Genomic DNA, 26,496 nt, shown 5'->3' on the forward strand with positions numbered 1-26,496 from the left:
CAAGGGAGTGAGGTATGCAAAGGAGAAGGAAGGAGGAGCCTGGCTCCGATGGGGCTCAGGGCGGCTTCTGAGGGGGTGACATGCAGGCCCAGGATAGGGTGGGGCGTGAGCCCAGAGCCTGGAGAATGTGAAGTCTGCAGTTTTCTTGGTGCCACACCAGGGAGGGCCGTGAATGCGAGGTTGGCTCCAGGCTGTTACTCGCCCAGCTGCAGGTAAAGGGCCTCTGACACTGGCCTCACGCCAGTAGGTAGGGCGTTGGCTCAATGCCTATTGCATCAAGAGGAGAAAATGTGCCTGGTCTTGCAAAACTTAGTCTACAGCCGACAGTCTCACATTCAGAGGATTCTCCATGCCACACAAGCTGTGCTACAATTTCCTTTAAATAACAAATCTCCTTGGCGTCTTTTTCTTTTTTTATGGAAATATACTTTGTATGCAAGATGTGGTGAACTTCTACACTGAGCTCCTGGCCATTGCTTCTTTCTTTCTTTTTAAGAAAAGTTTTCATTGTGGTAAAACACACATAACATAAAATGTACCATCTTAGCCAGTCTCATTTTTAAGCATACAGGTTAGTAGTGTAAAATACATTGTTTTATAACCAATCTTCAGCCCTTTTTTGTCTTGTAAAGCTGAAACTCTGTACCCATTAAACACTAACTCCCCATTTGCTCCTTTCCCAGCCCCTGGAAACCACCATTCTGCTTTCTGCTTCTATGAATTGGCCTCTTCTAGGGACCTCACATAAGTGGGATCATGCAGTTCTTGTCTTTTTGTGACTGACTTATTTCATGGAGCATAGTGTCTTCAAGGCCTGTCCATGTCCAAAGTCCATCCATGTTGCAGCATGTATCACAATTTCCTTCCCTTTAAGGCTGAGTAATTTTCCATGGTATGAATTGACCACATTTTGTTACCTATCCATCCTTCTATGGACACTTGGGTTACTTCTACCTCTTGGCTGTTGTGAGTAATGGTGCTGTGAACGTGGGTGTACAAATACCTGTTCAAGTTTCCGCTCTGCCATTCTTTTAGGCATATACCCAGAAGTGGGATGGTTAGGTCATATAGTAATTCTATTGTTTATTTTTTTTTAGGAACTGCCATACGATTTCTCGCCATAAACTGACTAGTAGACATGGAAGGAAGTTCAAGAACCTGCTATGGACAGGGAAATGGCCCAGCAAGGGGCCCTTCTTTCTGCTTTTCATGTGAGTTGGTGGCCTAGTCAAGACTAGAACCTGGGATACAGGGTCCTTGGTGCATGCATCTGGTACCTTCAAAGATGTCTGTGGGGGTGCCCCACTGAGTTATGGTGATTCTGTAGATGGGGACGCAAGAGCACAGAGAGGCAGAGGCCCCTGAGGTCACACAGCCAGCTGGGCAGGCGGGTAGGCAGCCTCCCCACCCAACACGCTCCTGCTCCCCACGGCTCTGAGAACCCTTCCCATTCTGAGCATTAGTTCAGGAGGCAGAGCCCTCCCCTCTGGGTCTCTACGGCCCCCGCAGGCTGATGAGGAGGCTGTGGAAAGAGCGTGACATGGAGACCCCAGACCTGCCTGCATGGCCCCAGGTGAGCAGCCAGTCTCTTTGTGGGCCTCGGTTTATCCTCCTGTACTGTTGGGAAAGGGGCAGATGGTCTTTTGGGGTCCTAGCAGCTTTACTCCCCCATCTGAGGAAGCCTGTTTCTGGGGTGCGTTTACCAGCTCACTCTGGTACAGGCACCAGCACTTCTTATTTGGACCACTTATTATTTGGGCCATGGCTCCCCAAGCTCCGGGATTCTCTCTGTCTTATGGGTGGGCATACCAGGCCCTGGAATCAGGGTGCACTGAGAACCTGGGCACGCGGGCTCCCCAGACAGGAGCACCGCACACCTTTCCTCTCCCCTCACTATCACTGGGAGGGGATGAGGCACCCCAGCCCCTGCTGATCCTGTGATATTTGTTCTGAGGAGCCTCCCACAGGGGCCAACTTTGCTGGGGACCAAAATTTGCCCCCCCAAATGCCTTTGTAAGAATAGAAATAGGTTAGCATAAGCATAGTCATCTTAAGGGCCTAGAAGCCATTTTCTGAGTATGTGACTTAGAAAGAAAAACTGGAACTGGGTAAGGCCTTGAAAAACAAGCTAATCATGAACACCGGGTGGTGGGCAGCTGTGAACCTTGGTCAGCTAACCTTGGTCAGCTAATCTTACATACCAAGCTTATCATGCAGAACCTCCCTGACAATTGGAGAGTGGTCTTATCTTGCTCTCACTTAACCCCAGGATGTATGACTAGCAAAAATAATGTGCAGCTGTGGAAAATTACTATGAGTTAAGTGTTTTGAAAATGCTATATAAACCCTTGGCTTTGCGTGCTCGGGGTCCTTGTTGAAACCTGCTGTCTGAGGCAGACACTTGGACCCCAGCTAGCTGGCTCCTGAATAAAGTCCTCTTGCTTGTTGCATCAAGAGACGTCTGCCATGAATGAATTGGGGTGGCGTCCTCCTTTGGGGAGATCCAACACCTTTACCCTCCAATCTAGGGTTATCTCAGTAAGTTATGCACTTGTATTAATGGGAATGTTTCATTTGATTACATTTTATGGACATTTTCCTGGTGACATCGTGTTCTGAGCTCTCCAATCCAGTCAATAACAAGGCAAAAATAAAAGAGAGAGAAGAAGTTGGGAAGACTGAACCCCTTTTTTTGGCAACACGGGTTTGCTTTCCCATCATTTGGAGGAGATGGCTTTGTGCAACATAGCCTGAATGAGGAAAATCAAATCGCTCAGAGTATTAAACTCGAGTTAATCCCAAATGTAACAGTGTCAGAATGAAGATAAGGGGAGAAATTGCAAATACAGGCTTGTTGCCTTCAGAATCAAGTTCAAAATCTTTGTCTTGGATTGAAAGAGCCTTCATGGAATGTCTTCACCCTCTCTTTACCCCTGCGTCCCCTTCCCTTTGACACCCACCTACCTGTACCCTGCACTTCAGTTCTAGGCTACATTTCTTACACTTACCCAAATATGGCTCATTCCTTGGGGCCTTTGCATTGCTGCCCGGGATGCCCTCCCAGTCACCTATATGGAAAATTCCTCCTCCTTCTTGTGGGTCTGGCTTAAGTGTCTGCCATTGTCAGCAACTGTCGAGGTCCCTCCCCTTTGCCTTGCACAGTCTCCTTTATGCCACGACTGCCTCTTGTACCAGTTTTCATCATGGTCCTTATTGCACTGACTGACAGTTTCCATGCATGTCTCTCCAACTAGGCTGTAGGATCCTTGAGGGCAATGTTGGTGTCTTTTTCTTTTTTCTGTTTGTTGTACTGAGCCTTGCATAAGGCCTACCACATAGCAGGGACTTGGTATATATTTACGTAATAAACTGAGTGAATGAATTAGTGAAAGAAAGGCTAGGCTAGGCTAGGCTAGGCTAAAGTGGAGACCATTAAAGGGATGCCTAGTGTAAGCTCCCATTCACAATCAGAATGCTTTCTATAGAGGTGTCAACACACTATAGCCCAATCCTGCCAGATGCCTGTTTGTGTGAATGAAGTTTCACTGGAACACAGCCACATCCATTTATTGACATTTCTCATTGCCACTTTGCCCCACAACAACAGTTTGGGTAGCTGGGATTGTGGGATCTTCTACACCTACAGTATTTCATAGCTGTCTCTTTACAGAAAAGTTTGCCTACCCCTGCTCTATGGCATTGGCTTGTAATCTTTTCTGGATGAGAGACCCCTTAGAAAAATTGATAAAAGCTTTGAAACTGAATACATGCAAAAAGCAAACACATTTTGCATCCCCTTGAATCCCATCAATCCCCTAGGTATCCATGGACACAAGAGTAAATATTCTGTTGCCCAAGGCTGGTGAGAATAGAGCAGAGAAAGGGAATGAGAATGTGGTACAAGGTGGCTGGAGAAGCAGAGAGGAGGAAGTCAAATCTCTTAAAAATCAAAATGTTTTAAAAAAAGAATACATTGCCCTAATGCATCTCTGCCATACAGTTGGCTATCTTGACTAGTGTCTCCAGTCTCAGGAAGCTCATGACCATGTATCATGTTGCTCTACTGCGGAAATGCACTATTGTGAGGAAAGCCCCTCCTCACACTCAATGGAGCTCTTGTAACAAGAGCCCACTGGTCCTCCTGGATATTGAGGCCATGGGCCCATGGGCAAAGCTCATTTTCTCATCCAGTGAGGAGATACAGAGAAAGCAGCAGGCAGGGGAGAGCCTGCCCTCCACTCTCCACGGAGCGGCGCTGCTGGGAAGGGAGGAGTTGGCTTGACCATCACAGCTGATTAGAGGCAGCCTTTCCTAAAACCGAGGAGAGGAGGGGCAGGGGGAGGCGACAGCGTGTGTCTGGGAGCTAATGAAGTCATGAGAATAGGAGGTATGAGGACTCTGGGAAGCAAATGAGGGCCAAACGAGCTCATTTTTTAGCAGAATTATTAAATTAGCAAATGAAAGAAACACATTAGACATTATGAATCTTGCTTTTAGCAGAGCCGTGATACAGGGTTGCACAGATGTTCGCTTAATTCATCCCTCTCAGGGTTGGAGGGAAGTTGTCATCACTGGGATCCCCAGTGGGAGACATGGGGTGGGAGTGAGGTTTAAGGACATCCAGGCCAGGCACTGTCTTGGGGGGTTTAGGTTTACTAACCCATTCAATCCCCACAACGCTAGCCAAGGAAGGAATGACTGTCCCCATTGCAGAAGGGAAGATGGGCTCAGAGAGGCAAAGGGCCTCACTTGAGCTCTCAGAGTTGGTGACTAGCTCATGGGGAAGCCAGGTCTGCCTTAGTCCAAACCCAGTGCTCTTACCCTGGCAAGAGATACCTCTATGCCAGGAGTAGGGGGCAGTGGGGGCAAGCAGGGTGTAACTTGCTTGAAAATGGACCATGGGAATGGATCAGGTGGGAGGGGTGGGACAAGAGCCGCAAGAAGGGCTGAGAGCCTCAGTGGGGGGCCGGTCAGGGACAGGAGGAGAGGCTGCCCTGGAGTAGTGTGCATTCTAATTGCTGCATTTAGAAAACTCCTTCACTGGACACGGGTGTGGAATCCATGTCACGTGGGGAATGACTACATGAACAAACAGGGCTGTGACGCCTGCTCAGAATATCCAGAGGCCCATCCTGGAGATGCTGGAGACGGCTGTGGCCTCAGAGGGTTGAGCTGGGTCAGGGATGTGCCACAAGGCGATCTACCATTGGGAGGCGTTCAGCCTTGTAAGGATTGAGCTCTCTGTCCCTGGAGACATTCCAGGGGCTGGCCTCACACAGGAGAAGGCTGACTCTGGATAAGAGAGTGGCTAAAGCCCCTCCCAACACTAGAGTTCTCTAACTTCTGAAGTCAAGCACAGAGCTTTCCAGAGACTCAACAGGTATTTGGGAGTAGAGTGGGAGAATCTGTATTTCTCTCTGAGATCCACTAATGACTAGCCATGTGCTTGAACTCAGAGCAGAGGCACTTAATGACCTCTGGAGACTCCCTCTAGTCTGAGGATTGCTCCTAGGCAAGGGGTGACTGGCAGGTCTTCCTAAATCCTCCTGTCAAGGGCGGGTTGTGCCTTCACTTTCAGATAATCTTCTCTAACAGGAAGAGCCAGATCCATCAGAAACAGGAGAGAAGGTGACTGAGATGGGACAGAGGCCCAGCCCACCTGCCCATTGCCTGAGGTCCTAGTGAGTGTCAGAATCTAAGACAGACAGGAAAGGAGCCACAGGATGCCTACAGTGCAGGGGGCAAGGTCAGGCATGCTCACCAATCTCTCACACAAGCTGGACAAAGCCAAGGGCTCCAAAAAAGGGTCAGGTAAGGAGATGGATTTGCTCAGAGCCACAAGAGACCCCTTCTAATCTGGAACCCTTCTGAAGGGGCACCGAAGTAGTGGTCTTTGTAACATCAAAGAGGATTTGGCTATAGGGGCCTGGGAACGAGAAAGGATAGGGGATGGGGAGGGTGGGGGGGGATATAGCCAGTTGGTGTGTGGGCCCAGATTTCTCAGACTTTGTATGGCAGTCTGAGTTCTCAGCGCTGCAGGCTGTTGAAGCTTTCCACCTAGGGGAGAGTCAGGATGAGACTCCTGTGGCTCCTGCGTGGAGACTGGACTGGAGTAGATGAGACCTGAGGCCAGGAGGCCAGGAGGCCAGGGAGGGGCCACTGCTGAATGCAGGGATATTGGTAGCTGCAGATTGGTTGTTAAGAGGAGCTGGTTAAGAGCACAAGGTTCTCTGCATGTGTGCCTGTGTGAACACACTTCTAACGAATGTTTACCTCTCTGCACACATTTGAGTGCTAACATGTTGATGTGTGTCTGTTCACCAGTGAGCCTCAGGGTGTATATTTTTGTCTTGCTGTGCATGCCTGCCCCAGGAGTCATGAGCCCTTGATTCTGGACATGAGTGTGTGTGTGCACCATTCCCATACTCTGGAGGGAGGGAGTACCAATAAGTCTTGCTCATGGGCTGCTCGAAACATCAGGCAGACAAATCTTGCTGCAGTCCCCAAACCAGTCTCTGATCCACCATCCTTCCTTCTTGATTCTCCTGTCACCATCCCTTATTAATGGCATGGACATTCCACATAGAACACTGTGGGGTGGGTTGCATCCATCTTGTTAGGGCTCCCCCACCACACACACACACATTGTGCCCATCACCATCTCCCACTCTTGCCCTTGAACTCTTAGACTACACGGTAACTGCCTTGACTGGGAGAGACAATGTGATCCTTTCTAATTGTGTCTTTAGCTGTTGGGTAGGCGTGTGCTGTGGGTGAAGCCCCAACCCCTCCCCAGCATGCCAAGATTGGCCTGCACCATTCTGGCCAGAGTCTCCCAAATGCCCTCATCTGGGCCAAAGCCACATTGATCTTGTCATTCCTGGGACCTGAACCAAGACGTGTGCCCCTTCTTGCTGTGCAGGGAGCCTGGCGAGAGGGTGAGAAGCCCCAGAATCCCCAATCCTTGCCCTGCTCTTGACCCACTGGATGACCTTGGGGTAGACCCTCTTTTAGCCTCAGGTTTTCCCTGGGTAGAATGGGGTCATGCTGCCTAGTCTGGATCTCAGTCCTGGGTTTGGAGGGCTGTCAGCTACTATGCTGAAATGAGTGGAGTCCTGTAGCTGGTCCTGGTTGGGCAGGTCCTGTATCTGGAGGTGGGCTGGTAGATATTTAACAACTGGCCCCCTGCAAGAAAAAGAGCCTGGATTTGCAGTGTTTGCCAATTTCTCTGGTGTAAACACTCCCAGCATGATTTCAATCCACTGTCATGAAGCCTCTGAACATGGAGATCAAAAGAGATGGGCACAGGCTGCTCCTGTGGGCTTGGAGGAGCAGCTCTAGCACATCGCTGCCTTTATTCCAAACAACCAGTGACAGCCCAGCTAGGGGAAGAATCTAAATCAAGGTCAGACAAGAAACAAGAGGTCCAGCTAGAGTGCTGAGCATCAGGTCTGAGTGAGAGGTGAGTCTATAAAGTGGAAAAAGAAAAGGAAAAGGGAAGGAAAGGGAAGGGAAGGGAGAGGAGGGGAGGGGAGGGGAAGGGAGGGGAAGGGAAGGGAGGGAGGGAGGGAAGACAAGAAAAGAAAAATTGTGTCAGGAAGTCAGGCACTAAGAGGATGATAAATGGGGTGGGGGGAAGCGAGCTGTGTGAGGAGGGCCAGGGCAAGTGGTTGGGGGTGGAAACCGCACTGTGCTGGCTGATTCAGGGACAGCCCGACGTGGCTGGAATACAATATTCCTTCCTGCTGTTTCCAGGCCTGGGAGAGGGAGGAGGGTATGTGTGATGATAGGTCACTGGGCAGACAGACAGGTGTCCCCTGAGCACCAGGGATGACGTCTGAGTGGGCCGAGTCAGGGAAGGACAGATCCAATTCCGTAATTGTTGGTGCATCAATTCTGGTGACGGTCTCATGAGGGCAATGCCAAGGGCCTGGGAGGGGGGATGCCCGGCTGACATCATCGGCTATTCCTGGGCCAAGTCACAGCCTCCTCCAGTGGGAACTTCCTTCGGACATAAATCACGCCTGTCTTTTCATGACTGCTCATGCTGCTGAGAAGACAGAGGGAATCCATGCGTGTGGGAGTTCCCTGAAGAGGGTGCTGGGAGTGGAGGGAAGAGTGTGGTCCTGAAGTCACGCAGACCTGGGTTTGAATCTCACTGCTGCCTCTGTTAGCTGGAGGGCTTTGGGTGAGTCATTTCACTTCTCTGACATTCCATCCTCTCAGATGGGCTGATTTACTTCAAGGAGCAGAAGTATAAATAAGTGAGATGATAAATGTGAACATCAAATCTCATTTCCTTTTTTTAAAACCTCTCTTAGAGAGTATGCTTCCAGTGGTCAATCTGTGGAAGCTTCCAGAAGGAGAGGTAGACTCCCTTCCTTGGCTTTGCGGTGAGTGGGTCACAAGGTGGGGGTGGGAGGCTGCCTCTGGGTGGACGGAGAGGGTGGTGGGACGAGGGGCACTGAGGTCGTTCAGCTGGGTGGGGAATCTGGCCCTGCTGGGGTGTGGGAAGCACGATCTATCCCCACAGTGCTCACACTTCTCCTTAGGAACTTCTCAGTCCAGCAGGGCTCAGAAGCCAGGAGAGCAGCCACAGTGGGACAAGTGCCATTTCTCAAGCAGGGGTACCTGCTGTCTGCCATCGGCCCAAGGGTCTGCTTGACTCCCTTTCTGTGCAGTGCCTGTCTACCTGTCTTTCTGGCCCACTTGTTTGTCCATTTGTCCTGGGGGAATGGTTGTTAGAGCTGTTCTGCCTGCAGCACTCATTTGTGCAGAAGCCCGCGCGACTTCCTGCCTGCCTGTCAGTCTGCCTGCGATCTACCTTCCCATGGCTCTGACTGCAGCTGACTCTCTTGCACCTGGGCTCCCTTTTATGAGTGACAGAGAGGTGACAAATGAGGGCACAAGAGAGTGACAGATGGGAGCCCACATGTGGGGGATGGCACACGAGCGCACACAGAGGATTGACAGTTGGTTGTCCTCTTTGAGACAGGGTCACTCAAGGTCTCCCCAACCCTAGAAGGGTGCCCAGAGCACCATCCATCCCACCTCAAAGCCCCATCTGTCTGCCTGCGTGACCACAGACAGGGGCGTCTCCCCACAGAGGCTTAGGAGAAGGAGGAGGGACAGTACCCATGGCAACCGGTGGAGAGGCACATTTTAGCTCAGGAAGAACCTTTGTAACAATGGAGCTGTCCAACAAACACAATGAGCTGTAAGGTAGCCATTTCTCTGTCACTGAAGTTGTTCAGTTATGGGCTGGCCACCCACCTCTCAGGGCTGCTGTGCTGGGAATTCCCGAGTAAGGAATGGGGTGAGTAGGACCAGAGTCTTCTGGATGGGCCGACATTTAAGACAACAACTATCACTAATTTATGCAAAGAATTTTGCACAGTGACTGGCAGATGGGAGGTGCTCAAAAGCAGATCTGTGATTGAGAAGGAGGTTGGACTAAGTGACCTTAAGGCCCAATCCCAGAGCCTTTGAGCTGAAGAAAGATGAAGTCCCAATTAGAGGCAACCAGTTATGAATAAACAGGGGCTGGGAACTTGGGATAATAAAGGGCTTCCCAGAATAGGAATGTCTTCCTCTCCCTCATGCTGATTTGCATGGCTCCTGCAGGCCTCCCTCCCTTCTCCTAACTCAATTTCAATTTCAATTTCAATGTCAATAACTTCCCTGGCAGGACAACCAGCCAGGGGTTGCCAAAGTGAATTGGAACATTGAGTTTCAGAGTCTCGGACCAGCCCCTCCAGCCAGTGTCACTGTCCCCTCCTAGACCTTCCAGACCCTTCCTGTGCATATATCTCATCCTCTGTGCCCTTTCGGGACGCTCATTTTTACCCTCCCCAGCTGTCCATAAGGTTATTGGAAAAAAGATCCACTATCCTTGTTTGATGAAGATGTTCAAACGGGAATCACACATGGGACGTCAGCCCTCTGTGCAAAGTGCTGGGGATGTCAGGATGAAGGAGGCTTGACTCCTCTCCAAGATCCCAACCAAGTGGGTGAGGTGGAGAATCAACAATTCTAATACATGGCAAGTGCTTTGATGGGGTGGGGCTGTGGGCTCTGGCAGCGCAGAAGAGGGACCCCTGAACCAGGGTGGGGCAGGGGGAGGTGGAGGGGCAGGGACAACTTCCTGGAAAAGGCAAAATGAGACAGACTTCTGAAGGATACTTGGAGGGCAGGCCACTGAGATCTTACCCTCACAGGTCAGTGATGGCTAGAATGTCACCATTGTAACAGTCATGGGCCCTGCCTGGTGTCGTCAGTGGTCATATCCTCTGGAAGGGGAGAGTGCCATGGAGCAGTGAGTTAAAGGGACCCTGAGGTTGATAACACCTGAGAGAGGAGGGGCCTAACATCTGGAGGGTGGGCACGGGGCTGTTGGGCGGCCCGGGACCCCAGGCGTGTCAGTCTGTGAGCTGCAGCGGTGGCGTGGCCCAGCACTGAGCACTGACTTGGACTTGATGCCATCCCAGAGGGGGTCTGGAGGGAGTGGAGCGAGGGTGTGCAGGCCAGGAGGCCAGGGCGCCATCTGCAGTGCTGGCTCACAGAGGGAACAGGGGCAGGAGCGGCCCTCTGGTGTGGGGATGAAGTGAGGGGGCCAGCAGCCCTGGCTTTGCCAGCCTGACATCCTTGCCCAGCACCAACTGGGGGTCATCTGTAGCCACTGCCGTGGGGAGCCACAGTTCAGAGGGTCAGGCAGACAGGAGCTCGGGCCGCTTTGCCAGGGAGCCCCATGAGCGGAACCTCGACTCTCCTCCCCTTGTCTCCCCATCCAGAATGCCGGAAATGCTAGTGAGGCAGACGCTCCCTCCGCAGCACCACCAAGGGTGCGGACTGCCGAGGCACAATCTCCCTGCCATCAACAGGGGATGCAGACACCAACTCCAGCTATCCTCCCACAGCCCTGGAAGGCACAGAAGAGCTCCAGGAACAGAGACCTGGGCAAGGTCGATGAATGCTCAGACTCCCAAGGGGGCCTGCTTGTGGGTCAGGAGGATTTCTCAAGGGATCAAGCTGAACCAGGGGAAGCAAACTCCTCTCCAGCTGTGCCCGAAGACTTTTGGTCCCGGGGACCCATCAGCTGTTGGGTTGTGAACATTTGCAGAGGCGACTTCTCACCTGGTGCTCCTCTTTACATCTCAGAGGGTTGGGAGAGGCAGGTGGGCTGGAGAAGAGGCGAGCCAGGCTGGGATGAGGATCCCAAGGACGCAGTTCCAATTCTGTTGCCAGCGACCTTTGGACAAATTCCTTCCAGAACCCATTCACCTCCAGTAAGATGAGAGGGTTGGACCAGACCGCGGGCTTCCAAAGAGGGTTCCTTAGAAGGCTATTCCTGTAAGATGTACTGGGGAAAAGAAGTTTGGAAGAACACACTCTCCATACTCAACATACATTGCAGGTTCCAGAAAGTTCCATAGCACAGAAACCCGTTGGACATCATCTGGCCGGGAATTTCCCAAATTTCCTTGAAAGCCCTATTTCTTCAAACTTTCCATTTTCATCCAAAGGAAGGAATAGTCCCTGCAACGGAATTTGGGAAATAGTGTCCCAAGTGCTCTTCTGTAAGATTCCCTCCAATTCTGAAAGTGCAAGTGTCTGTTTCTGTAAAGAAAGGAAATGGCATTAGAAAACTCTCCCTATATGTCCAGTTCTGTGGCACCTTTTTGATGCCCACAGCTGTGCTCTGGTGTGGGTACAAATGCCCCACTGGCAGATGAGGACAGAGAGGCATGGAATGGCTCAAGGGACATGGGGAGGCTTCCCTCTGGCCTGCCTTGTGCAGGAAGGTGAGGAGGTCCTGCTTGAAGGTGTGACTTGGAGGTCAAAGCTCCCTCCCTAGCCGTCTCAGACTCCCCTGTCTCTTTCAGCTGCAGTCGGGGCCACTTCCAACTCCACGCTTTTCTTGGGAGAGCCACTGGGGAACATTATGCGGTGAGGACAAGGGAAGCCAAGGGCTGGAGAAACCACCTCCATGTCTCTGAAACAGTAACTACTAAGAATTCAGATCCACAGCGGACTCAACCTAGGCAAAAGTAAAAGCCTGGCAGTGTGGGTCTGTGTGGTATAGTGGAAAGAACCCAAACTTTGGAGCTAGGCAGACCAGGGTTCAAATCCAGCCACAAAAACACTCTCTTAACTAACCCTACTTCATGGACATCTACATGAACTGACCTCTCTATTCCTTCTCTCAAACCAGCCAGCAATAGCCTGTGGAACTTGAGCACCCTGCTAGTTAGACACCGTGTCTTGTTTGCCTACATTACCTGTGCTCCCAAACCTGTTTATGGCAGTTGTGCTCATCACTGTAAGCAGATAATTTAATCAAGGGTGACATAAGCCAGCTAAATATATAGCAAGGAGTTGTGTCTTATAGTAATTAGTGCTTTTAGTAGGCCAAGAAAAATCATTGTTGAGTTAGGTGTGGGCAAGACTCTAAAAAGTCTGAAGAAAAACAAGCCCCATATAGGGAGCTTTGTGTACCTTGATTGCCTTGCAAGGAATCAAAGCCAGAAATCCCTTAGGTGATACTCATGTGCTCTCATCATGGGTGGTGTCAGAAAGCCAATTCACCTTCCCGAACTTCATTTTTCTCGGCTTTAGCATAAGTAAAATAACTCCCACCTTGAAGACTTGCTATGAAGAGCACATGAGGCTGCATGCAGTTTTGTTTTTTTCTTGGCTTCCCCTCCCTCCTCTTCCTGCCACAGCCACCTTCCCTCATCTGGCATTTCCAGGCCTTTGTCCACAAGTTTGTAGTTCAGTTAATCTGATGGTGATTAGGACTCAAGAGGTGGACCTTCCTGAAGAGCGACATCATCATTAACAGGGAAAAGCCTTTCCAAGAGACGCATGGACTGCAGTGTGGCCTGCGGGGGCCCGGCAGAGCTGTGGAATCTCTGGAGCATTCTTCCAATCCCTGTTCTCATGGTCCAGGTGAGGGCGTGTTTATTCCTTCTGATGTGTGACCTGGACATCTTTACACCCTTGCTGTCACACACTAACTTCCCTGACCCATCTGCCTGGGAGTCAGCTTGGCCTCAGATGCTGGAGAGATCTTGTCCCAGCCAGGACCACCAAAGGAAATTGACAGAGGAGTCTGAGCACCTGCTCAGTCCAGACCCCTGGAGTCTTGCCTCTTGCCCAGTAGCTCAGAGGTAGGGAGGGAGGTGGCTTTCCCACACCTGCACCCCCGGTGGGCTCCTACCCATCTTTCCAGGGATGGAGATTCTGCCCATGGCTGGGTCCAGCTGCTTGCTGCCTGCCCAGATTTCTCCTAACACCTGTCACTTGACACCTTATGCCAGATACTGGCCCATGAACCTAAGAGAGCCATGCAAAGGAATTAGCATGTGCACTCACTGCCATTCTGAAGCCTTGCTCCTGCCTCTACTCTTGACACTGCTGGCTTCCCAGTGCTCAGTCTACCAGCCTGAAGACTGGACCAACTGGTTTATCCCCCAGCTCAGCTGAACTGGCCCTAGCTGGATCCCCCAGGCCAAGGGGGCTGCTTCAGCAGCTCGTCTGCTGCCTGGAAGTCGGCACCACGCGTGCCCCTAGCTGCCTAGAGCCCAACAGAGGCACCCACTGAAGCTCTCTGGGTATGGACAGGCCAGGAGCGGGGTGGAGGGAGAAAAGGCGGGGATAGATAGACAGCAAGCTCTCTTCTCTTTTGTGTCAGCTTGTGCATGATGGAAGGAGCCAGGCAGACCCGGGGCCATCCCTAATGAGCACGGAGCCTTGGAGTACCCTCTAGCCCCTCCTGTGCCTTTGTTCCTCTATTTGTAAAGTGGGGGTTTGATAGCTGCCTCACCTGTTTGTTGAGAATAATGTCAATAAGAGAGTGTCTGCAAAGACATACTTTTTCCATATGTGACCTGTTCTTGTCAAAGAAGTAAGGGAAACATTGGGCAGAGCAAGAGCTCTTCTGCAGCTCACTGGTCTAAGAGCAGGGCTCGGGGGCTGGACCTCAGCAGTGAGCACCAGATTGTTCCCTCCTGACAGGGCAGTGAACTCCCTGCCTGTCATGGACAGCCGGGTCTAAGACTGGCTCCTTGGCTTCTGGCTTATATATCTTGACAGATTTTTTAGAGTTGGAGCAAAGAACCCATTTTCCATTTGGCAAAACTGAGAATTACAGAGAGAACAACTTTCTCTGAGCCACACGTCAGGCCAGGGCCAGGCTGGGACAAGCTCAAGGGCCCTGACTCCCTTGTAGAGGGTTAAGTGTTGTGCATCCTGCTGCCAGTGCACCAGCCCCCTGTGTCCTGATGCTGGGCACAGGGCATGCAGTGGTGAGGCCGCCTGGGCTCCGTGGGGCCACCTGGCAGTGGTGCCTGTGGGTCACTCCTCTTTCTCCTCGGCCGTTGGTGGCTGCCTGAGCCCAGCTGCAGCTGGCATGGGTAGGATAACATTTCTCCTGCTGATGCCAGGAGCAGGCATGGGGGTTTTCTGATGGAAATAAGCCTCCCAACTTCATTACAGAAGGGAAGAGAGGCAGAATGGGAGGGGGTGGGCAGGGCTGACAGAGGCAGACCCAGAGCGCCCTAGAGGGGGAGTGAGTCACTCACTCGTTCAATGTTCAATCTGACATTCATCCAGGATGCCCCCGTGTCCTGCTAAAATGCTGGAATTCTCCCACCTTGGCTGCTACATAGTAACTCCCCAGAGCTCTGTGAGTGGCACCTGCTGCCAGGGACGCTCCTTCAGGATCTCCGAGATGCCCCAATATCCAGAAACTAAAAGGTTAATGCCTGGCCCACAGGGACCTCAGCCACTGCTCCAGTGCTGGTTGTTAAATATTTGACTGTCACTCCTGGTCATGGACACCAGCAAACACTTTGATTGAAACTGTTGGGTGAACTAGTAAGAATTAATCTAAAATGTCACTATTCATTCACTCAGCAAATGTTTATTGAACACCTAGTATCTGCCAGGGAAAGGATGAGGAGCTGGGATGCTGAGCTGTGTGACACAGGTCTCCACTCAAGTCTTGCTGTGGGATGGGAAGCAGGGAGGGGAATATATATACAGCTGTGAACAGCAAGATGGAGGGAAAGGGAAGCACGGCAGGAAGAACATGACACAGCTGCCTTCTTGGGTTGGAGCAACAGAGAAGGAGGCTGTGAAGCTCATGAGGAGGGGCTTCAGAGTCCGGCATGGATCTGTCACTGTTCTTCATTTCTGTCCAATTATCCACTAATGACTGACAAGGAATAGATCAGGAAGGAGACTGAGGATAAGGATGCTTAATTATCAAGCAGATGAATGAGGAAACGCTGAGGGGCCCTGTGAAAAGTCCCAGGGAAGGCGGGCGAGAAGAGGAGGGCGTGGGAGGCCCAGCCCACCCTCCCCTGGCAGCTCCAAGGCTGCTGCTGGGGCTTCTGAGGGGCCAGGCCACTGGGCCTGGGACTCCCGGGACCAGAAGTGGGGCCCAGTGTCTGGGGAGAAAGGTTTGGGACAGTGGGGATGAGGGTGGAAAGGGGAGAGGCAGGTGGGTAATACAGAGCTTTTCTTCCCAGGCTGGGGTCTCTGCCCCTGCCCTGACTGGTGTCCCCCAAGCAGGGAGTCGGTCAGTGAATTTTGTCTACTGGAAATCCTGGCTCTGGTCCTTACCTGAGGTCACCCTTGTCCCAGCCTGCACAGAACACCGGCCTGTTGACCCCTCTGCCTCCACCTGCCGCCTGATAGCTGAGTCCCCGCCTTGCTCTGTCTCCTGGCTGCAGAGGAATTACACAGCCTCAATCAGAGTCCCCCCGACCAGCATCTCACTCCAGGTGCAGGGTTCTCGTTCTAGGGTGTTCTCTGTTCTCATCAGACACTCCCAGGGGTCCTGGGGGGTGGGGGGTGGATGAGACTGCGGAGGAACATGGAGCTCAGACAGGTGACTTGATTTGCCCAAGGCCTCAGACATGGTGTGCTGGAGCCAGGGCTGCCTGCTTCCTCCCAGACTTTTCATAGCTTGTTCACCTTGTCCCTCAGGCCTGAGGCTGCAGATGAAGAGAGATCACCAGCTGCTCTTAGCAAATGCAGGTGGTTAGCTGGAAGTCATGACTGACTCCCCAGCCCTGTGATCTTCACCAGCCTCATTACACTTAACCTGGGATGAACCTTCTGGCCCCAGGCTGTGTTCTGAGGTTCCAATGATGTACACCGGGTGATGTTTGCCAGCCCTCAGGGGACTCTCTACCTCCGATACTGATACCTGAGCATCCCCTGCCGCTGTCAAACTCCTGGAGCCCTGTGGAGGCACGGGGACAGTGAGTGCCCTCCTCTCACTGTCTTTGCTCCACGGGCCTGAGTCTCTCCCACACAGACTTTCAGTTCCCTGAGGGCACTTGCATTTGCCTGTCCCAGATCCCACCTTCTGCCTTTCTCACACTGTGGGGGTCACTTAGGGCATACTGATTGATTCGACAGCCAGGGGACCGGGCAGGCAGGAGGCAGAAGGTCCCTTAGCGAGGGGTTTAATTCTTGTACTGTGCTTTCTGAAGGAGATGAGGCCTTATGTATTTTTAACTGTTGTCCTGGGGAAAGAACAGAAGGATATTGCATGTCTGCTGTGTGCCTGGTTCCTAGACATTATTCATTTATTCTCACAACCATCCCATAAAGAGGGGGTTTCAAGTTTGCAAGTGAGAAAATCAAGGCTTGGGAAGGTAAGGTGACTTATCTAAGGTCACCTAGTTAGTACAAGAGCTGGGATTTGAACAGAGCACTTTGGACTCTAATCTTCTTTCCCTGCTTTTAATAGAGTGTATGGTGAACAACCTGGAAATTTAGAGGTTGGAGAGAGGTGGCTTTGGGCCACATGCACCATCATGCCCATATATGGGGCTGCCAGGGGAGGGTCCTGGCAGTGATGTGATCCTTTCACAAGTCTTTCTGATGAAACTTTTATAAGTTTCACATGTTCTCAATTAATGCCCGTAACCGCCACTGAAGGAGCTAGAAGTCTTAGCTCCATTTCACAGAGGTGGAAACTGAGGCTCAGAGAATCTGAAGACCTATTCAACATGGGAAAACAAATAAATGGCAGAATGGAAAATCGAGCAGTCATCTGACCTCAAACCCAACGTTCTTGCCACCACCCCTCACTGTGTGGAGGTCTCTGATGCCAAGCAAGAGCCCGTAGACCCACAGATGGACTTGAGACCCACAGACCCAGGGCAGTTAATGCAGAAGGACAAGATGTGGGCTTCTACCATGGAATGACGCACACGGGGACTGAGGAGCTGAGAGTTGTCACAGAGCCCCAGAGGTGGATATATTGGTGTCAGTGTCATTCAGCTTAACTTCCTAGCCATACAGGTGACATAAATAATTACAGAGTGACTTGAACCCAACCTCCCTTAACCCCCACGAGGCAACCCTTACACTAAGAGCATCCCTAGGAAGTGGGACACTCCAGAGGTGACTTCTAATTCCATGAGGGCCACTGCTTCTCCTCCTCCAGATAATATGCTCCAGGTACCCAAGGCAGAGAGTGGCCAGTGCAGCAGCCTAGGCATTCTAGAAGGATCTCAAGTCCCCCCTGCTCACCCAAGTTCTGGGTAGAACCACTACTTCCCTACCCTAAATTCTGCCCCTTCTTCCTCCAGCAGCAAATCCGAAATGCTCTCCCTCGGTGGATTGCTCTCCCTTTTGAGCTGGGTCTCTGGGTGCGGTTCTTCTCTTTGTTTCTTGTGCTTCACTGAGCTTGGAACACCCAGGGCAGAAGCATGTGGCTGGAAGCACTGCTCTTCCTTTTCCTTTCCTTTCTAAGACCTTGGCTGGGACCTGACACCCCAAGGGCCTGGTAGGGGTGAGGAGCCGTTGGGGGGCCTTACGTTCTGTTAGGGTGCCCACTCAAAGGCCCTGGGCTAGTGTGAGTGTCGTGGTGATGGGAGTGGGAACGGGCAGCGGGTGAGCAGGGGAACGGGTGACGCCTGAAAACTAGGACGCCCCCTTCTCCACCAGCAGGGGTTCAGCCTCGGGTGTGCCCAGGAGCCATTCTCTTCACAGCAGCCAGAGGGAGCTTTCTAAGCCCCCACGCTGACCGCGCCACTTTGCTTAAAACCCTTCAGAGGCTTCCTGTCCCCTGCAGAATGGAGTTCAGATGTGTGGTTTCAAGGCTCTTCACCGTCTGGCCACCGCCTCTCACTGCTCTTCCACAGCCTTTCAGTCAGCAGCATGACCCTTTCAGCCCATCCAACACAGGCCCTTCTCTCCGCGACGCCATCTACCCTCCCATCTCCTTCCTTCTCCCCACAACCTGACTCCTTCCTCATAATCTCTCAGGACTCCACAGTCCTCTTTCCTGGAAGCCCTCCAAGGCTTCTGAAGATCAGATGGGTGCCTATCCCTTGAGCGTGACACCCTGGTTCACGGAGTGTCTGTTGCCCATGTCTCCCACCAGACTTTGAACTCCCAGAGGGCAGGGATGCACCTTCCCCAGAATGGTAGCCCCAGGGTCTAGCCTCTCAACTGCTCAAGGTGTGGTTCACAGGCTGGCAGCATCAGCAGTGTGGACACCACATTAGAAGTGCAGGATCTCAGGCCCTACCCCAGACCTCCTGAATTGACGCCTGCAATTAAATAAGATGCAGGTTATTTGTGTGCACATTCAACTTCAAAAAGCTCTGATGTAGATGCCCATGCACTATTGCTTGAGTAAATGAAGAAATGCATGAGATCTGCAGTGAGTGATGTGAAGGCCTCAGGCTTCTACCTGCAACCACCCATGGACCCCAGCATGCCTGGGAGTGAGAAGAGGCAGGGTGAGGGCCGCGGCCAAGGACACATGGGCCATAAGCCCAGCTCACCCACTGTTCTGCTGAAACTCTGTGACAGGAGGAGCATTATCCTTTGCTCACAGATGTGGAAACTGACATGTATACTGACTTCTTGTTGCGGACCAAATGTTTGTGTCCAAATTTATTTGCTGCAACCCTAACCCCCAGAGTGATGACATTAGGGTGGTATAGGAGGTGGGGCCATTTGGAAGTAATTAGGTTGGGAGTGTGAAGCCCTCATGAGTGGATTAAGTGTCCTTCTAAGAAGAGACCTGGAGCAAGCTGCCTTGCTGTGCCTGCTTTCCACCACGTGAGGATACAGGTGAGACAGGCCATCTGCACAGGAAGCTGGCCCTCGCTGGAGCTGTGTACCTTGATCTTGGACTTCTCAGACTCTAGAACTGGGAGAAATAAATGTTTGTTTTCAAATCCTCCCCTCTCCGATGTTTTGTTATAGCAGCCCAGGCTGACAAGGACACTTGTCCAAGGTCACAGAGCAGTAAGTGGCAAAGCTGGAGTTCAAAGCAGCCTGATTAACTCTAGCTGGAGAGGAGAGGACAGAGATGGAGGGGGCGGACAAGGGATGTGCAACCCAAGCCTTGCTGGGCCAGGCCCAGGAATTAGCTCACTTCAGGCTGGAACTGAAACCTGTTTCCATCAGAAGAGGAGGTGGGGGAGGGACTGCGTGTTCAGGCCTGAGAAGGTTTGATTTGTGGCTGAAATCCCAGCTTCCACTCTGGAGCCTCTGGCTCCCTCTGTCCAGCTGGGGTTTGCTCTGTGTTGTGGCGCTGCCCTGTCCCCTTCTGTGTGGGAATCTGTCTCTGTCCTGAGCTTTCCTGCTGCACACACCCCGGACCACATTTCCCAGGTCAGCACCATCTGGACACCTTCCCATCTGGGCAGGCATCAGCCTGGGGCAGAGCCTGAGGTTGCTAATACATTTTTCTTCCCTGCTTCACTCATGCTGCCTAACAGGAGCTAAAATCTGCTCAGCAATGGAAAGTGGAACCTGGAGGATAGGATCTAGTCCAACCCCCTCATGTTTCAGATGAGGCACTGAGGTCCGGAGACTGGAGCAAGTTTCCCAGGACCACAGGTTACACGGCGGGTGATGGACATCTCTGGGTATCGAGTGCAGATTGTTATTTCTGCTTTCCATTGTGCTGGGCAGCCTGCTCAGAGCCTCCGTAGGGAAGCGCACCCACAGTAACATTTGCCATTTTTATTATTAGCTATTATTTATTGAATACTTACCATCTGCCTGACATTGTGCAAAGCACTTAACATAGATAATCACATTTAATTCTCATAATAACCTTATGGTTTATTCATTATTCCTACTGTTATTGTTACTAATCTCATTTTTCAGATTAGGAACTGGGGTTCAGAAGAGTGAAGTAACTTGCTCCAAGGTGCACAGCTAAGCAGTGGAGCAGCAGGGATCTGAACTCAATACTGTAGGGCTCCAAGCCCTGCTCTGCTAAACTTCCTCAGTTCAGATACTTGGGCCCATATCCCTGTGCTGCAGTGAGGGCGGAGTCCTGCGTCTCTCTGAGGGGCCGCAGACTAAAGGATCGTGGCAACACTCTCTTACAGACACACAGTCTTGCACTGTTTGACTTACAAAGTACTCTTACATTCTTCACAGCATCTCAGTGCCTACAATAAACTCATAAAGCTGGCAAATTAGGTATTTACTTCATTTAACAGGTTAGGAAACTGAGTTTACTACCCCAAGGCACACAATTTGTTTGAACCCGAGTGGCAGTGCCAATGACATGATAAAACGCCACAAACTTCCTGGGCTTATGATAAATGTAGGGATCCTCAGAGGCACACAGCATTAAGTTGCCAGGGTGTCCAGACCCATCCTTATTCGATCCCCACAGTCTGCAGGACTTTCACTTGTGGGGTGAAGCTAAGCCCAGGAGGCATAATCCATACATTCCCCCAGGGTTCATCTGTAGAAAAGAGATTGGGGTGAAGCACGCCACCCAACCTATCTAGGTTTGCTAAGGCTTGCTATTTGCTAATCCTCACTGCCAACAGATATTGGTGCAGGGAGACATCAGCAAATGTGGAGACTGTTCCAGCCTTTGCCACTGATTAACTATGTGACCTTGGAATAGTGCCATACTTCCTCTGAACCTTAGTTTTTGCACCCATAAACAGAGGGAATTATGCCTACCCTGCAGGCCCCTTAGAAATTTTGTAAGCAAAGAAGAATACAATAGAGATGAAAGGGCTTCAAGAAGAACAAAACCCTTTATTTATGAAATGGTGATGTCAAGCATAAACACTGAGGCTGGGGACTTGTAGTATGGGGAGGCAACATTTATTGAGCATCTACTATGAGCATTTTACAGACATTATCTCATACAATCCTCAACACACTGCTACTGATCCTGGCTGAATAGCTCTTAGCAGAACAACCATCCCATAGATAACAACTATAAACTCTGGGCAAAATATTTTAAAAATAGCTATCAGAGAAAAAATGACTCAGAGTCAGGAGGTGGGAGAGGTCATTGACACATGGAGGAGAAGGGCTGTGGGTAAATTTCCCAGCTTTTGTTAAGTTCAGGCTGAGGGCAGGCTTCTGTCCTCCCATGCTAGATGGTAAAACCTGGATAGGAACCTGCAGTCATACTGGTTTGAAGAATGAGGGAAGAGATTTGAAGGCAACTATGTCAGCTACAAAATGAAAAAGGAAACTCAGGCAAAAGTGAACCAACCCAACTGGAGAAGTCCAGATTCTGGGTATAAACTTTGCCCAAATATCTGGCCAACTGCTGAACCAATGCATATGTAGGACAGATGCCAAGTTGCCCGGCAAAGCCTAAAGGAACTAACTAGAAACTTCAGCTGCAATCCAACCAAAGAGTGACAGCTTTGTGGTGAGAGCTCAGGCAAGTTACCTACTAAATTAAACAAACAACAACAAAAAAAAACCCCCAATACTCTTCATAGGAACAGAAAGAATCCAAAGTCTCTACAACTTCATCATATGCATATCCAGGATCCAGTCCAAACTTACTGACATAGAGAGAAACAGGAAAATGTGCCCCACAGGAGACGATCAATGGAGAGTGGCCCTAAAATCACCCAAACGAGCAGACAGAGATTTTAGAGCAGCTCTCATAACTGTGTTCAAGGATGTAAAGAAAGTATGTTCACAATGAATACAGAAGTAGAACTAACATCAGCCAAAAAAGAATAGCCTCAAAGGAGAACCAATGCAAATTTCAGACCTGGGAAATATATTTGCAACAAAGAATTATAATCGCTATTTATAAATAAAATTAATTCAGGTTCAGAGAGATTAGTAATTTCCCCAGTTACACTAACAAGTGATAGAGTTAGAACTTGAATTTTAAGTGTATCTGGCTTTAAAGACTTTATTTTTTCAGCCTCGCTAGGTGGGATTTAGAGATTAGTAGGAGTTGGTGGGAAAATGCAAGTGGAAAGTGAACTTTTCTGAAACTCCAGTGAGGCTAGGGAACTTAACTGTAAGACTTTGCTGTGGTTGTTTGAGAGCAGCCAGTGGGATTGTCTATCCATGGTACTGAAATTTACCCACCACCCAAAACTTCTGTTTCTAACAAATCATTTCTGATTATTCACACGAATGAGTGGAAAGGGACCATGGCAGCTCATGTTCTAGAATCTATTCATTTTGGCTTTCAAATCTAATGCAATATATTGCTCCATCCATTGCTATCCATGGTTTTTTCCCATGCTCTGCCAGGGGTGTAGGTAGAAAGAGAGGGTTTTTACGTATTTGCGCCACCTTCTTATAGCTGAGATCTGGTTAAATTTAATTCATTTTTGGCAAGTTTAGTAGGGTGTCCAATACTGTGCATGGTATTGTGGAAGGCAGAGAAACATGAGACCCAGTGCTTGCTCTTCAGGAGTGTCCATGTGAAAAAGAGCACAGAGAAGTTGAAAGAGCAAGACCAGCCATGCAGTTCAGTGACTCCTGTGTGTCCCTGGAAGACCTACCTTGAGAATTCAGAGGAGGGTGTACGTCACTTTGAATTGGGAGCAACTGCAAAAATCTTTCTATAAAGAGGTGGGATGTCACCTGGTCTATAAAGACTAAGCTCAGGAGAGGGAGGGAAAAGATCATTCTAGGACACAGTAGGCTCTTAACAGATAAATATCTATTATTATTAAATAAGCGAATGAATGCACACTTATTTTTTTTCCGGATATTTTTAAGCATCTAAAATGATTGTCTAAAATATTAAAAACAAGGTATTTTAATGCTATTTGTAATAGCTCCAAACTGGAAACTACCCAAATGCCCATCAACAGCAGAATGGATAAATAAATTATGGTATATTCACGCAATGAAACATTACATAACAATGAGAAGCGGCACTCAACAAGGACATGCAACGGTATGGATGAATCTCAGAAGCACAATGCTGTGTAACACCAAAGAGGGCCCACTGTACGGTTGTATATGAAGTACAAGAGGTGAAGCTAATCTAAGGCATTGAAAACCAGCATGGTGGACTTGGGTGGAACCGAGTGGAAGGAGCATAGGGGAGCTTCTCCAGGACAAGGAAGGTTCTGTTTCTTGGTCTGGATATTGCTTACACAGATGGCTCCATTTTTGAACATTTTATTGGGCTGTACACTTAGGAGAGACATTTTTCTCTTTGTGTGTTGCATTTCAACACAAAAATAAACAAAAACAGGCTATGCTCCCCAACTTGACTTCCCAGACCCCATGCCTTCCTGCCCTTTCTCATTGATATCAGAAGATGATGTTCTGAAGATGATTTTCAAAGAATGGCAGGCATCACCTTCCTAAGATGAGAGAAAAGGCAGAAAACTTTTTCCTCCATTTTAATAATTGGGAAATACGTCTAAAGATGGGAAGTAACTTGTTCTTTTGTCACATAGTGAGTCAGAATAAGAAAGAACTTTGGTCCTTCCTGTGGCCCAGATAATAGATGGCTTCTCAGCCAGACCCGCTCGAAGAGACAAAGGACATCGCAGGAAGTCAGAGTGATGGATGGGAATGCCTGAAGGTGTTCAGAGGACTTTGGAGCCACCAGCCCCATGGCCAGGTACATAAAAAGCAGCATCTAGAGGGTCCTGGGCCGGCCACTTGCTTTAGTGAGATGTGAGTGAGCCAGTTCCTCTCTCTGGACCTGTGACCTCAACTGTAAACTGAGAGATTGAATTTCAGGACAATAAGGTATAAATAAGTCTTCCAGGTCTAATATTTCAAGGTCTAGGTCTGAGTCAGGGTCATCTATGTTCAACTCAGCACAGTCTCCACTATTCTGTACCTGCAGGGGGCTGCGCTGGGTTAGGGTTAAAGAAGGAAGTCCTCAGGACATAGTAAAGCTTTCATTCACCCATTCAATCATTTGTTTAGCATTCATTTCAGAACCTCTTATTGAGCATCTGTTTTATGCTATGTACTGTGCTGGGGACACAAAGATAAATGAAGTCACTGTTATTGAGGAACTTACATTCTGGGGGCAGAGATACAGTAGATGGTTGTAAAAAGTGCTAAGTGTTGCACGTATAGATAGGTATCAAATGCTGTGGATGTGCAGAGGAAGACTCCACTCTTGCTCTGGGGTGAGGTTAGGCCAGGGAGGCTTCCAAGAGGAGGTGATATTTAAGTTGGACCTGCAGGACGGAGTAAGCCAGACTGGGGAAAGAGGGTAGGGATCACATCCTTGACAGAGAGGACAACAGACCCAGAGGCAAAGGAGCAGAGGAGAAAGGGCCTTTCTGTGGGGCTAGACCTGGAGTTGGGGGAGGTGAGACTAGAAGTCTGAATGCCACAAGCTGGAGGCTTGGGGTGGGGTAAGAGCACGCACGTCCAGAATGAGTGTGAGATGGGGCGAGGTGGCAGGGGTCAAGGAGGGGGCCCTCTCTTCACATTTTTCTTCCTTGATTTTGTCCCACCCACAAGGGGATGAGACTTGGGTTTCTGCCTCACATCCCAGCCCCCTGAGGTTCTCCGTCAATAAGCTCTTTAGAGAGCCAAAGAGAGGCGAGATCCATCGATCCTGCTTCAGCAGCTGATCAGTACCAGGGACGCGGCTCTCCTGGGGACCCCTTGCTAACACACCGTGGAACTCAGATTAAACTGGGAGCACCCAGTGGCCCTGGGGAGAGCTTCTGCCCTCCCCTACGTGGGGGGGAGTAGCAGAGAAGGGCTAACCTGCTGAGAACTCTTTGAACACCATAAATTCCCTAGGCAGACAGCAGGTGTCTGATCATGTCATTCCCTTGCTAAAACCTTCCGATGTACCTCATTGCCTTCAGGGTCTGTGCAAACTCCCTCACAGAGCAAGCGTGCCCCTGTGACCTGGCTGTTACCCCTGGCTACCTCGTCCAGCCTCACCCCATGTACCTGTCCCTTGCCCCTGAACTCAGCCCAGGAGAACTACCTTTAGTTTTTCCAATGTGGCCATCACGTTGCAAGGGGTCATTTCTTCCAGACTGCCTTCCCTGACCCTCTCTTTCCCACCACCACCAAAACCTGACTTAGGCATCCTTCCAAGGTTCTCCCTGTACTTCCCTGAGTAAAGCAAGGGTGAGAATGAACGCTCATTGATGATTTTTGTATCTCATCCTGGTGGCATATTAGAGTCTCCTGGGAGCTTTAAAGAAATGCAGACCCAGTTGTCCTGGAATGAGGCCAGGGTGTTCGTGTTTCTTCCACCTCCTCCAGAGGATCCTAAGGTACACCGTGACTGAGAGTCCCTGGACTAGAGCCTGAAGTCCAGGAAGGCAGGGGCCGCACTGACTGCCTTACCCCTGTGTCCCTGTCCCCCAGCACAGTGCCTGGCACGCAGCAGGTGCTCCGTGTGTACTCACGGAGCTGCCTGGCCTGGAGCACGCCTCTTCCCCACCATCTCCTCCCTCTGCTGGACAGCTCCAAGAAGAAAGGGTCAGTGCTGGGAGTTGAGTGGTGTCATTTGGGAGGCTCTTTTGCAACACATCACATCACCTTTAATTCTCAGTGTGGTTCTGTGAGGCAGGAGGATGAGTAAGCAAAATCTCATTTTCAGGGGGACCCTGAAACCCAGAGAAGGTAAGTGACCAGGCCCGGGCACCATAGGTATAAAGAGACAAAGCCCAGGCCCTACCCTATCTTCTGTCTCTCCTATCTCAGACATTTTTTCCCATGAGACTTGTTACCAGGGGCTTCCTTGGGCTGAATCAAAGCTTCCTCTGCAGCCAGCAGCCCTTCCACTGTTGGCCCTGGTCCCTTTCCCTGTCTGCTGTTCATCCCTGGGGCAGCCTTCCTGCAGGGGAATGTGGTGACCTCCTGGAAGATTTCCTACAGAAGAGGCAGCCCCCCCTTCTCTCAGCCTCATGCACCGAGGCAGGGAGGCTGGCACAGTGGCCTGAGAGAGCTCCAGGGTGGAGATCGGGAGAACTGGGCTCTGGGCCAGTCTCTGTCACTCATAAGAGCCGTGAACCTGGGCCTGTCACCTGTCTTCTTAGGGCCATACTTGCCAAGGGGGGGCTTCAAACTCCTGAGCCACAGGCCCATACAGAAATGGGCAGAAAGCTCTCCAAGCACAGTCCAGGAGAGCATCTAATGAAGGGCGGCCCTAATGGGCTGGACCCAGTATTACAGGACCTGGAGAGGAGCTGGGCCCAGACATCCACCCCACTGCCACCCGAGCTCATCCTCTGCACTTGCTCTCCCATCTTCTCTATCTGC

Source organism: Manis javanica, chromosome 4 (genome assembly GCF_040802235.1).
Source record: "Manis javanica isolate MJ-LG chromosome 4, MJ_LKY, whole genome shotgun sequence".
Taxonomy (NCBI): Eukaryota; Metazoa; Chordata; class Mammalia; order Pholidota; family Manidae; genus Manis; species Manis javanica.